Raw genomic sequence first — 13,463 nt, forward strand, 5'->3', positions numbered from 1 at the left:
GTGTGTTTGAAAAAACCTATAAAGAACTATTACTGTTTTTGTATTGGTATTTTGGCATTTGAATCTGTAACACCGAAGATGATCTTAATATAGAGCAAATTTGTTTTCTTTATCACAAAATCAGATGTACAGTCATGGGTTTATTTGAAGTTCTATGTAGACCACCATTTGAAATAAGAGCTTCCATAGGGTAAGATTTAAAGGTATTTTTCTGTAAGCTGTTTAATTACAAGGGGCTTTAAAAATAATTTATCATATCGTAAACCTTCAAAACAAAATGATTAATCATCCTGTGAAATCTGTAGGAAATATTTCTTAAATGTCACTCTCAATTACCACTTCTAGAGCCAAGTGGTAAAACAACTGTTTCTCTGAAATGTGGCTGAAATGTGGTTTTACCAGATACAAGATAAAATAAGTCTGTGGTTAATTGAGCTTTCTCTCAATTTAGGAAGAAAAATGCAAGGCTCTACTTATGACTAGTTCAAGGATTTTAAGAAGTTCTCTCCTAAATCATTTCAGCAATAAGGCAAAAACGGAGGCCTGGAATGCCAAGGTTGGAGGCAACTTGAAAAGTTCTACCCACTCCTTAGGGCCTGACTATGTTCTACCACAGATTCGTTGTGGTCTTCTACCCAGATCTCCAACACCTCTCCTCTCATAAATTGTCCCTCCCACCAACCATAAAGAGCCCGTTCCAGTTTTATTAAAAAGGTTCTTGGTAACCCCAGTCTCTTCATCCACATTTACCAATGGGGTAGCATTTGATATTTTGCCGGCATCTCTTCCGCCTTGCCTGTGCTCTTGGTCTCTGCCATGATTCACAAATGAATCATGTCTAAAAGGATCTTCTCTCTTTGAAATCTTCTGACTGTCCATTTCTTGAGACCTTTTCCTTCTCCAATTTCTTATCATAATATGCATGATCTTTGTCATTAATTCATTCGTCCACTTGCCCCATATTTCCTGAGGGATTCCCATGTGCTAGGCGCTGCTGTAGTTGCTGGAGACTTAGGAAGAGACAACACAGGCAATGCCTGTGCTCACAGAACTTCTGCCCTAGAAGGTGAGAACTACAATGGAGAATAAAAACCTTTCAGATATGATAAGACCTACAAAGTGTATAAAACATGGTAATATCGTGTTTTCCATGGGCATATGTCTTTTACTGTCCATCTCTGTTTTTATTATAAACTCCCTGAAGCAATACTGTTTTTATTTGTTTGTTTTTACCACGGTGACCCATAAATATCTACTGATCCATCTACCTAAGTGTGTGATACTCTTTTAAGTAGATCCTATATGATCATTTGGGATTTATGTGAAGTTGGATTAAGTTGATAATGTCATACTACAGTAGCTACTGCAAGGAGGGACACATTTCACACTTGTGGGAGCCTTAGCCAGTGTCACAGTTGGTGGATTTTCTTATTAGATTGTCACGGAGGTGTATACTTAGTTTCACTTTCAACTCTCTACCCTTTGCTTCCTTTGAAATCCTCTGTGATCCCTTAATCCCTTAATCTTGATAGACCCCTCCCACCGCAACATATCAGGCCCCCATCTTCTCCTTTAGAAAGATCCGGAAGCTTAAATCACCTACTTAACATTTAATTTCACTTTCAACCCTGTGTTGATCTTTGTGATGGATATAAGGAAGTCTGAGTTCCCAGTTAATGAATGTTCTGAATACAGTGCCCAACAATGACACATGATGACTCCAGTTAGGTGAAAAAGCTTCTGTTTATCAGCACAGAATTCTTCCCTTTGAATTATATGGCAGCTGACCCTGTTTTACCTAGTGAATTTAACCTTTTCTTAACTGCTGGTATGTGCATGTGTGTGCATGAGTGTGCACACTTTACTGATCGGTTAGTGAACCAGTTTCTAAATTCATGTTTGGCAAGATCAACATCAATTGTATAAAGGAATAGCAGGGACCAAAGAAGTTAGGCTTCTCCAGACACCAACTTACAGCTACAAAATAAAGAATAATTTTAACTACTTTTAGAGGGTTGTTCTGAATATGGGAAGAGCAAATGTCCATAAAGAACCAAGTAGATAGTAGCATTGAATAAATGCTAGTTTTATTCCACCTTCTCTGGTTTCTGTAACCAAATGCTCATTCAACTTGTCACTCAGATTTTGACTAATGATTAGCTACTGAGTAACAATACAGTTTTGTTTTGTTTTTTTAATTAAGGCACTAGGATTGGTTGGTTTTATGCATGGATGGAATAGGCATTTGACATTTCGTCACAATTCTCTAATTCAAACATTTCCTCATTAAAGGCCGGGAATGTTTATCATTGGAAATTCTACTGTGTTAGGTTATTGTTATTTACTTTGTGCACTATTAAAATATAAATAGCTGATAGCCTGCTGATGGATTTGCTACTTCACATAAAGGAGTTTCTCAGAGATTAATAAAATAGTAAGTCAGTGAGTAGTCCTGAACGGCAATGTAAAGAAAATCTGGTGACACCACCACCACCCGTGCCCCAGACTTATTTTGTTTGGCTTTACACTATTGGCCAGACAGATTTTTTCAGAGTTTCAGTTAGCACCAATATTTAAAATGGGAAGATGTCTCATATAATTTTAAATTTCTCTTTACAAATGAGAAAAATTGGTCATATTGGGCTCTCATTCCTGAGGGATTATCCTGCTATCTGAAACTCCTCAAATTGCTCAGTGATCCTTGGCCTTGCTTTCAGTGCCTTCTGAGAGAGGGGAAGAAAAAAAAAAGTCAGGGAAGGATAATACTATTTTTATAGTTTCTGCTCATAATCGTTTTTTTGGAATGCCTATCATTTTCTATCAACTTCTGATTTTTTCTTGATTTCTATTAGCCTTTAGTGGTAACTACATGAAAATATCCAACAGACAAAAAACCTACAACAAACTTTTTAACATTCTTAATGACAGTCACAAAATGCTATTTTTCATTTTATCCAAAAGTGTCCTATTAAGCTGTTTCTAGTTTTTATCCTTAAAAGATACAGACAGTGTTTCCCCCTCTAGAGCCATAAACACACTTGAAACATAAGAATCATAATAATACAGCAGTGATCACTTTAATTCATTTCAGAATCCTAATAATGGAACAAAAGGGGGATACCGTCTTCTTTAATGGTAAACGTTAACATTTATTGAGGCCTTGACTGGTTGCTGGGCACTGTTTTAAGTATTTTACCTGTAACCTCTAATATAATTCTACCAACCACCCTGATTATACCCATTTTACAACTGAAAAGACTGAGGCATAGAAAAGTTAATTAACGTGACTGGGGTAGGGGATTATGAGTGTGAGTGTTCCTAACCACTACTCGGTTGATACTGCTTTCTCTGTGCTCCAGCTTAGGCTTTTGGGATTTATTTAAAGATGAAAAATATCATTGTATCATCTCATCATTTGAGAAACAGAGGTAAGATCACCATTTTGGGTGATACCAAAGGTATAGCTCACACTGTGGCTTGTGTCAGTGGTAGCTTCCAGAGCTTGCAATGTATATCCCGCCCACACAAGCGGTAGCCTTGCTCAAATCACCACTCACACCAAGGACTTTTCCTCTTCATTCCTTTAAATGATTCTTAGTGAGAGGCACCTGGGTGGCTCAGTCATTGAGCATCTGCCTTTGGCTCAGGTCATGATCCAAGGGTCCTGGGATGGACCCCCGAATCCTGGCTCCCTGCTCTGCCGGAAGCCTGCTTCTCCCTCTCCCACTCCCCTTGCTTGTGTTCTCTCACCCTCTCTCTCAAAAAATAAATAAATAAAATCTTAAAAAAAAAAATGATACTAGCTGTCCCTGAAAAATAGCTCCTACTTAGGTGTCTCCTCATGCTAGGAATCCAAGAGCAACATTAAGTTTCTACGGTTAGTTTTACATCATCTCAAGACTGCTGGGCAGTTCCTCAGGGGGAACTGAAATCCTCTGTAGCTATTTCTTCTGCTTCCAGTCATGTCAAGAAATAGTTGAAGACAAAGTTCTCAGAAACAATCTCTGAGGAGTTGGAAGCAGGTGGCTTACAGGTTCTTTTCTCTGAGATGGACAAGTGGGGCAGTAACTTTTCCATGCCCTTGTAGAACTTAGTATAAAATGGTGATTCACCATCCTCCGGCAGAATGCATGGTGACCCAGTGTGTGCCCAGGCTGTGTGACTCCCATTGAGGGAAGAGAGTCGCTCAAGCACTAAAATTTGACCCAGTGGCCTCTGTTCACATGCACTGACCCAGTTACAAAAGGGCGAGAACTCCTCAGCATTTCTGAAGCCATATTATTTCCAGTATAGGACTCTTTAAGACAACAAAAACAATGGAGATAAAGAATTTGGTAATTGAAGCCTCTGTTGAATATCTCATGCTGTTTCAAAACACTTCATCCCAGTCATCCCTAGAAAATGAAGTCTACCTCGGAGGAAAAATATTGACCATCCTCACTGAGCCATCAAGCAGAATGGGAGTCAGAAAGTTTAAACTTAGATACACCTATTTCACTTTGTGCAAAAATCTGTTCTTCATGTTTCGATTTTCTCTAATTGAGTAGAAATACAACCCCAGTTGTATTTCTGGGACTGAGTGAAAATAAAATTGGCCCTCATGGGGGCTCTAATACTTCCTGCTCAGTTATGGGGACACTGCTGGGCTGCAGCAACTATCCTGGTTCAGTCACTAATCAGGTATTTTAAATGGCAATTTAACACATTCTTTTGCCAAAACCATGCAGCGATACTATTGTTTTAGTTTGGTCTTTCAAGTACCCAAACACTGGGTTTATTATCTTGCCATCTCATGTGTTCAGTTATTATGGAGAAAACCTTAAGGAGAGTAATATTTTTCTTACCAGTTTAACTAGGAGGTTCTCAATAGTAGCAACCGTGTCTCGTGCTTTTTCATCACCTCTGATATCTAGTATGAGCTAAATCATGAGTAAGTCTCTGTGGGGAATGCTCGATGCTTTACTTGGCCTCACTAGCAGGAAATAGTATACTACCTGGAAATATTCCACATGACACCTTGCATGAATCACTTCTTTTTTTTTTTTTTTTAAAGATTTTATTTATTTATTTGACAGACAGAGATCACAAGTAGGCAGAGAGGCAGGCAGAGAGAGAGGAGAAAGCAGGCTCTCCACGGAGCAGAGAGCCCAGTTCGGGGCTCGATCCCAGGACCCCGGGATCATGACCTGAGCCGAAGGCAGAAGCTTTAACCCACTGAGCCACCCAGGCGCCCCACATGAATCACTTCTTATGAGAATTCCCTTTCCTCCCAGATCCCATTCTCTGGGGCCCTGTTGTCCATGGCACATATTATGGTCCTCAGTGTTTAGAGCATTGGGCTTTTTTATGGGCCTAAGAAGATATGTGAGAATTGAAAAATGAAGCAGTTGACTCCAAAATTGAAAAATGAAGCATTTGACTCCAAATGTAACTGACTCCAAAATGCAAAATTAAGATTAGAGTTTAATGATATAGTCAAAGTATAATCTGTCAATTTCAAAAATTGTCAAACAAGTTATTCAGAAAAACCTTTAATACATTTGAGGAAAACTTGTGGGTTGACTTTTTGTCATCTTGCAGGTATTCTTGAGTACGCTGTGTGATTGCAGAGAAATTAGGGCTAATCATTAACTAAATGAATTTAATATTAACCAAGTAGTATTATCACTATTTTTACTATTTTAACCAAGTAACTTTAAAATCAAAATTATAAAGATCCTTTCCAGATTTTTATAGCAAACATATTGTAGAATGTGAGAAGTGAGTCCATTTTAATTTGTTGGCTGTGATGGGAGGGGCTACAAAGGTGTTATATAACAGCCTTGCCTAAGCTACTACCTATTTGCACAATTGTTATTTTAAAATAACTTTTTAAAATTTTATTGTTATTTTTAAGTGACTACATTTTAAATCAATTATAATTTAGAGTTACTGTGAGGTAACTCTTAAGGAAAAGATTAACCATCAGTAGAGAAGTCTTTGAGTCAACTAGAGAATAACTTCGGTCTTAGGGGAATCTTACAGAATTGTCAGCTGAGGGGGTGCCTGGATGGCAGTCTTTTAAGCATCTGCCTTCATCTCAGGTCATGATCCCCGGGTCCTGGGATCGAGCCCCACCTTGTGGGTGTGTGTTGGGGGTGTGGGGTCCCTGCTCAGCTGGGATCCTGCTTCTCCCTCTGCCCCTCCCCCCAATACTCCTGCTCTTTCTCTCAAATGAATAAATAAAATCTTTAAAAAAAATAAAAAATTTTAAAAATTAAAGAATTATCAGTTGAATGAAGTTCAGCTTAAATTTCATGGACTTGGATGGGGAAACTTTCGTATTCTCTACCCATATGGAATAACAATCTGCCCCGAAAGTACAAAGCATTTTGGCATTATCTCTTCCAGCTCATTTGCTTTTAGCTTTCCATAAAGCAGTACCTGACAGTTGTTATCCTTAAGACTCAACTATTTTGCAAAGAGATCAAACAAAGCACTCTCTTTAAGAACACAGGGAACATACTAGAGTAGTTCCTCTGAAAATCCCAGTACTGTGTTGTTTGCAAGTATTTTTTTAGAGTTCACTGCATGCCTGGAATGAACAGCCTGTCTTTCTTCCTAGAAGATTACAGATTGATACACAAGGTCTGGTTAAATAGTGTCTAAGTTGCTTTCCTATCCCTTCTACAGGAGCTATGTGTCCTAAAAACAAAATTTAACTTTAAATATAATATACCTACAGAAATTTTTCTTGGGTGAGGAAGGAAAAAGTAGGCTTAATTTTGAAAAAGGAATCAACATAGTAAAATCATGCATTTCTTTTTCTAAAGTTACTGTTGAATACCACATTTATTTATACACATGCAATCGGGCATGTGAATATTTGAAATATTTGTAAGTTTTAGTTCCTAGAATGAAAATAATGATTAATTTCTAATGATTTCAGTGTTATGTCCACAAAAACAAAACTGTGGTCAGGGGTGGTAAGTGTATCCATCCTGTCGAATATGTCTAACAATTGCTTAAGCAAGTTAAAAAATAATTCTCCTTTTGAGATGCTGTTTACTTCTTGAGATCCTTGTTTTCCCCAAATGATGTTTGGCTTTTATAAAAGACAATCTAAGTCCCAGCTTAAAGCTCTGAGCATGTTACTTAACTTCTTAGGAACTTTAGCTTCCTCAACTGAGGAAATTATAGGACCTATCTTATGAGTCTATTTTAAATATTAAATGACATGACATATGTGCAGAGCCTCTTACCTTGTGCCTGGAATGTGATGAAGCTATTGTTTTTAGATTCCTTCCTCTGGAGCCAGAAGGCCTGAGCTCTCTCTGGTCTGGTTCTCCCACTCCACTAGCTGGGCAAGCACTCTCTCTGTACTTGAGTTCCGTCATCTGACAAATGAGTAGATAAAAGCTTCATGTGATTAGCATACAAGTGAATGCGGTAACATGTGTAAAACACTCAGTGACTCCAAACAGGTTTTCAGAGCACTGGCCAGAATATAGTTGTCCCCTTCAGAGGCACAGACATCTCATTCGTAGGCTGGCAGGTCTCCTGAATTGGGCAGATTTTATAAGATGCCATAAGCACTCTCCTATTTCCCTGCCAAATGTGGGGAAACTCTTCCTGGAAAAGTCATTCCTTTGAACTGAGCTTCCAAAAGGTCCTTAGGAGAATTCAAATACTCTCTGTGGGTTAAACAGTACATTACCTAATGTTTTCTCCAGATTAAGGCTGTTTTTCCTAAATATTTAGGAAAGAACCTTCCTCCCTCTCCTTAACAGTAATGCTCAGGTCTGCTCAGAGCTGGCCAACGACTTTTCCCAGTGTACTTCTTACCCTGCTCCTTTTTCTTTGGGAGATAATTTTTATTGTAAGGATGTGGTAGCTCTGTTTTGGCAAAGAAGGTGTCAAGAGAAGCTCTCAGGGATAGAGGCTTATGAAAAAGAAAACAGACAAGACTCAGTTTTTGAAATTCCAGCCATGAAGCAAATGCCACAAAAGGACACAGGAAGAAAATCTGTAAAAGGCTTATCTACCACTGTTGACCAAAGATTTATTCTGTTGTTAAGCAAACACCCTGTGAGGCAGATATTGTGCTAGGTACTATGAATACAAAGGTGAATAATTCCCTGTTTTCACGGAACTCACATATCATGGAGGCCCAAGTGTCTCTTTGGAGCCTGGCAACTGGGAACACGTGGATGGGAAGCCATGATCCTGTCCCCTTAGCCAAACGAGAGGCTCACACTTGAGCATTCACGAGCACCCTGGTTGGAATTAGCAACAGCATCTAGAAATTTACTTAGCCCAGGACACCTCATTCAAACTGCAAAGCAGTGAGACTAGGGGAGTTGACCCCTGAGTTAATCGCTGACCAAAAAAAGAGAGGAAAACGGAAAAAGAATAATGCTGCCAGAGAAGCATGTGCAAAGATCTGAAAGTGATAGCATGGGAGTGCAGATAAAGCAATGTTTTCTCATTCATCCTAAAACAACCCTGGGAGGAAGGGAGGCACATGTATTGTCCCATTTTAAATTTTATTTATTTATTTAAAAAAGATTTTATTTATTTATTTGACAGAGAGAGATCACAAGTAGGCAGAAAGGCAGGCAGAGAGAGGGAGGAAAGCAGGCTCCCCACTGAGCAGAGAGCCCGATGCGGGGCTCCATCCTAGGACCTTGGGATCATGACCTGAGCCGAACGAAGGCAGAGGCTTTAACCCACTGAGCCACCCAGGCGCCCCTGTCGCAGTTTTTAGAAGACAGTGTTGAGCCTTAATGAGATTAAGTTCTTTTTGAAGGTAATACAGCCCAAAATCAGTGGCTGGCTGGGCAGTGACCAAGGAACTCCGATGTCCCTATGATTTTCAGTGTGTCCTACCATACATTGTGGATACATCACCCCCAAGTGAATCACCATCATCATCAAAATTAACTCAAGATGTTCATAGATTGAATGAAGCCAAGGAGACAGAACTTCTAAGTTTGCCTTGGACTTACATGGACTTACACCTCCATTTGCTTCACAATATTATAAAATGGTAATGTGGCAGTGTGATTTTTTCCAGTTATCATGTCTCTTTCAAAAAATCTAAAAATGATTTTTATAAATACAATTTAATTTTAGAATATTTTATCTCTTGGGTTAGGTATAGTTAGGAACCACTTGATTTAACATTGGGGTTATTATAAATTTGAAATTGGAACTAAAGCTTTTGCTTTTTTAAATTTTTTTTTATTTATTCATTTGCTAGAGACAGAGCGAGAGTACAACTGCAGGAGGGGCAAAGGGAGAAGCAACGCGGGACTCAATCCCAGGATCCTGGGATCATGACCCAAGCTGAAGGCAATCTGTTAACTGACTGAGCCACCTAGGAGCCCCTCAGAACTAAAGTTCTGACATGGCTAGTCTGGATATGCACTGATAACGTTTGTTTATATTGAAACAAAATAACAGATAAAGGGATGATTTCAAAGGAAACACACCAGATGTTGGTCAAGGCTGATATTTTTGTTCTCGGTTTTGTCTGTGTCTATGTAATAGCAAGCAATACTTTATAAAGAATCAGTGCTCAATAAACAAGTACATTGATTTCTTGAGGTGAGAATTGTTGTCTTAAACTTTTTTCTAATGCTTTTTCTCTGTAAGAATGAGACATCTAGAATAAGACTTGCTATCAGATTTTAAATCTACTATTAAAATTTAATCTTCCTGATTCCTCGTATGTGAGGTATCTAGAGTCATCAAAGTTAAAGAAACAGAAAGTAGAATAGTGGCTGTCAGATGCTGGGGCGAGTGGGAATAGAGAGTTAATTGTTTAATGGGTACAGAGTTTCAGTTTGGTAAAATGAGAAAGTTCTGGAGATGGATGGTGGTTATGGTTACACAACAAATATTAATGTATTTACCTAAAAAAGGATTAAAATGTTAAATTTTATGTTACATATATTTTACTACAACAAAAAATAATCTTGACCCATGACTTATAGAGAACCAAAGTATATTTAGTCATTTGATAAAAAGAATTTTTAATACTTGGGCTTTGATAGACATAGCCAATTCCTTTATTTTAAAGTAAAACGTATAGATTTTTAACTTGTAAATGGTGGATAAAAGACTTCCCTGCTCCATTTTTTGCTAAAAACATCACCCAAATCAATAATTAGTACAAGAAACAAGAAAGTAGAGCCCATATTTGCGGAAACTAGGAGCTTTGTGTAACTTCAAGCCATAATGAATGAAGATAGAAGTGGATGGAGAAGTGGCCAATGAGTTAACCAAATAAGGGTAAAATGCTGAAGACAAGTAAGCTGAGCTGCCCCCAGGACTCCAGGAAGTACTTTGGGAGATGAGCAAGCTCTGAAAATAAGGAATATATAAAAGTATGTATAACATATACTTATCTGCCAGCCCCCACTCTTTCTCAGTATAGTCACTATACCTCACATCCCTCCTAACAGAAGACAGATCGTCTGGAATAATTGGCAGAGGGCAGAAAGAGGGATGACTATGCAAACAGAAGGATTAAATGAACATCTGCAAACTGATTAGCAAGCTCTCAGTTCCCTTCTCTGCCCACACCAAAATGTGAACAGGCAGATCTATATCCATCTTTAAAAAAACCAAGCTACCCCAGAGGAAGGAATCTTCCAGTGATATCTGGGGTGCCCAGGTAGAATGCTTGCTCCCAGGGCACAAACCCCACCTGTGCACCCAGAGCTTCCCATCACCTTTCTAGGGCCCAGCTCCATTTATGAACTGGGATCAGGGGTCAATGCAGGAATTTGAGGATCCTGCTCTTATCACTATTTGCATTTCTTGAATAACATTCAAATATTTAGTTAAAAGTGAGGTTAAATTTGCACAGATGCATTTGAGAATCAAAAAGAACCTGAAGAGGGGCGCCTGGGTGGCTCAGTGGGTTAAAGCCTCTGCTTTCGGCTCAGGTCATGATCTCAGGGTCCTGGGATCGAGCCCTTCATCAGGCTCTCTGCTTGGCGGGGAGCCTGCTTCTCTTCCTCTCTCTGCCTGCCTCTCTGCCTGCTTGTGATCTCTGTCTGTCAAATAAATAAATAAAATCTTAAAAAAAAAAAAAAAAAAAAGAACCCGAAGAGTAACAGGGGAGGAACAGAAGAGATAGAATACAAAGGAAATACTACATCACTTATGAAATTTTGGGTTAGATCATTTATTTGATCCCTGCAGTGGTTTCCTCATCCAATATTTTGAATTAGTGCAAAGTTCCGAAAGTCAATTACAAAATGCATTTTGTGTCTACATTACTGATCCCATGGAGAAAAGTTGGATTCAGTTTTAAAAAGGGGTTTTCTGGCCCCTCCTGCAATGCTTGACCCTGGGATCCTCCCAGCTTGCCTGCCCACTGTGGCCGACAAGGAAGCAGCCTTTGATGACGCAGTAGAAGAACGTGTGATCAACGAAGAGTACAGAATATGGAAAAAAGAACACCCCTTTTCTTTACGATTTGATGATGACCCTTGCTCTGGAGTGGCCTAGCCTAACTGCTTAGTGGATTCCAGATGTAATCAGACCAGAAGGGAAGGACTTCAGCATTCATCAACTTGTCCTGGGAACACACACGTCAGATGAACAAAACCATCCTATAATAGCCACTGTGCACTCCTTAATGATAATGCTATTTGATGTTTCACACTACGACAGTGAGAAAGGAGAATTTGGAGGTTTTGGCTCAGTTAGTGGAAAAATTGAAATAGAACTCAAGATCAACCATGAAGGAGACGTAAACCAGGCTCGTTATATGCCCCAGAACACTTGGATCATTGCAACAAAAACCCCATCCAGTGATGTCCTTGTTTTTGACTATACAAAACATCCTTCCAAACCAGACCCTTCTGGAGAGTGCAACCCAGACTTGCGTCTCCATGGACATCAGAAGGAAGGCTATGGCCTTTCTTGGAACCCAAATCTCAGTGGGCACTTACTTAGTGCTTTAGACGACCACACCATCTGCCTCTGGGACATCAGTGCTGTTCCAAAGCAAGGAAAAGTTGTGGACGTGAAGACCATCTTTATAGGGCATACAGCAGTAGTAGATGTTTTCTGGCATCTGCTCCGTGAGTCTCTGTTTGGGTCAGTTGCTGATGATCAGAAACTTATGATCTGGGATACTCGTTCAGACAGTACTTCCAAACCAAGCCACTCAGTTGATGCTCACGCTGCTGAAGTGAACTGCCTATCTTTCAATCCTTATAGTGAGTTCATTCTGGCCACAGGATCAGCCAACAAGACTGTTGCCTTGTGATATCTGAGAAATCTGAAACTTAAACTGCATTCCTTTGAATCATGTAAGGATGAAATATTCTAGGTTCAGTGGTCGTCTCACAGTGAGACCATATTGGCTTCCAGTGGTACTGATTGCAGACTGAATGTTTGGGTTTTAAGTAAAATTGGAGAGGAACAATCCCCGGAAGATGCAGAAGATGGGCCACAAGAATTGTTGTTTATTCACGGTGGTCACACTGCCGAGATAACTAATTTCTCCTGGAATCCCAGTGAACCTTGGGTGATTTGTTCTGTATCAGAAGACAGTATCATGCAAGTGTGGCAAATGGCAGAGAACATTTATAATGATGAAGATCCTGAGGGAAGCATGGATCCAGAAGGACAAGGGTCCTAGATATGTCTGCACTTCTTGGGATTTTGGACTCCTCTTTTTTACCCTCTCAACCCTGAGATTGATTTAACACTGGTTTTGAGACACAGACCTTGTTTGGCTACTCCTCTATGCTAGGTACCATCAACAATCTTACTAGCCCAAACAGAGGGAGTTTTCTAAATATTAACTGGGGAACTTGATTCAGTAAAGGCACAGACTTATATTTAAATTTTCTTCAGGAATTTTCTAGAAACAGAGGTCTAAAGTAGCCACAGAAAGGGGAATATTGTGTGTGGTTATTTTTCTTCGGCTATACCCCAAGTTTTTCAGACTCCTTTAAGTAAAGGCTAAAGTGAGGAAGGAGTAGAGACAGGTGAGGTAGGTGTCTGAGCCATGAAGTATAAATAACAAAAGATGTCATTTTTATTCAGGAAATGGGGGAGATTCAAGTCATATAAATTCCTATTCTAACATTTTCACACCTGACTTTCCAGTATGCACATTTTCCTATGTAAACCAGTCTCCTCTGTTTCTTCAGTTAAGTCAAAAGTATGTGTTCCTCTTTCCCCATATATTTTTGCTTGTTAGTGTATTTCTTGAGCTGTTTTCATATTTCTTTCCTTTCTGTGAAATGTTTTTTTAAAAAAACTTGGGACCACCAATTTGTAAAGATGTATGTTTTTACCTGACAGTTATACCACAGGTAGACTGTCCAGTTGAGTTGAGAAGAATGAATTGATTGCTTGTATTTGTTTTTAAAATTAAATTAATCCTGGATTTAAAAAAAAAGTGGATTTCTGCCCTTTTAGTAGAAAATGTAATTTGTTGGCAAAAGTTTAAA

The 13,463-nt window shown here is 39.1% G+C and overlaps 1 protein-coding gene and 1 pseudogene across 4 annotated transcripts in view; both read left to right on the plus strand.

Moving 5' to 3' along the window:
• Window positions 1-13,463, plus strand: part of PDE4D (phosphodiesterase 4D) — a gene marked incomplete at its 5' end in the record, with an annotated part of 1,452,651 nt that overhangs the window by 1,150,371 nt on the left and 288,817 nt on the right. The gene's annotated exons all lie outside the window — the stretch shown is intronic.
• LOC308342779 (histone-binding protein RBBP4-like) lies at window positions 11,459-12,643 on the plus strand (annotated as a pseudogene). The gene has a single exon. The product of its transcript is annotated as a histone-binding protein RBBP4-like (transcript).

Source organism: Martes martes (genome assembly GCF_963455335.1).
Source record: "Martes martes genome assembly, chromosome: 5".
In the NCBI taxonomy this organism is placed as follows: domain Eukaryota; kingdom Metazoa; phylum Chordata; class Mammalia; order Carnivora; family Mustelidae; genus Martes; species Martes martes.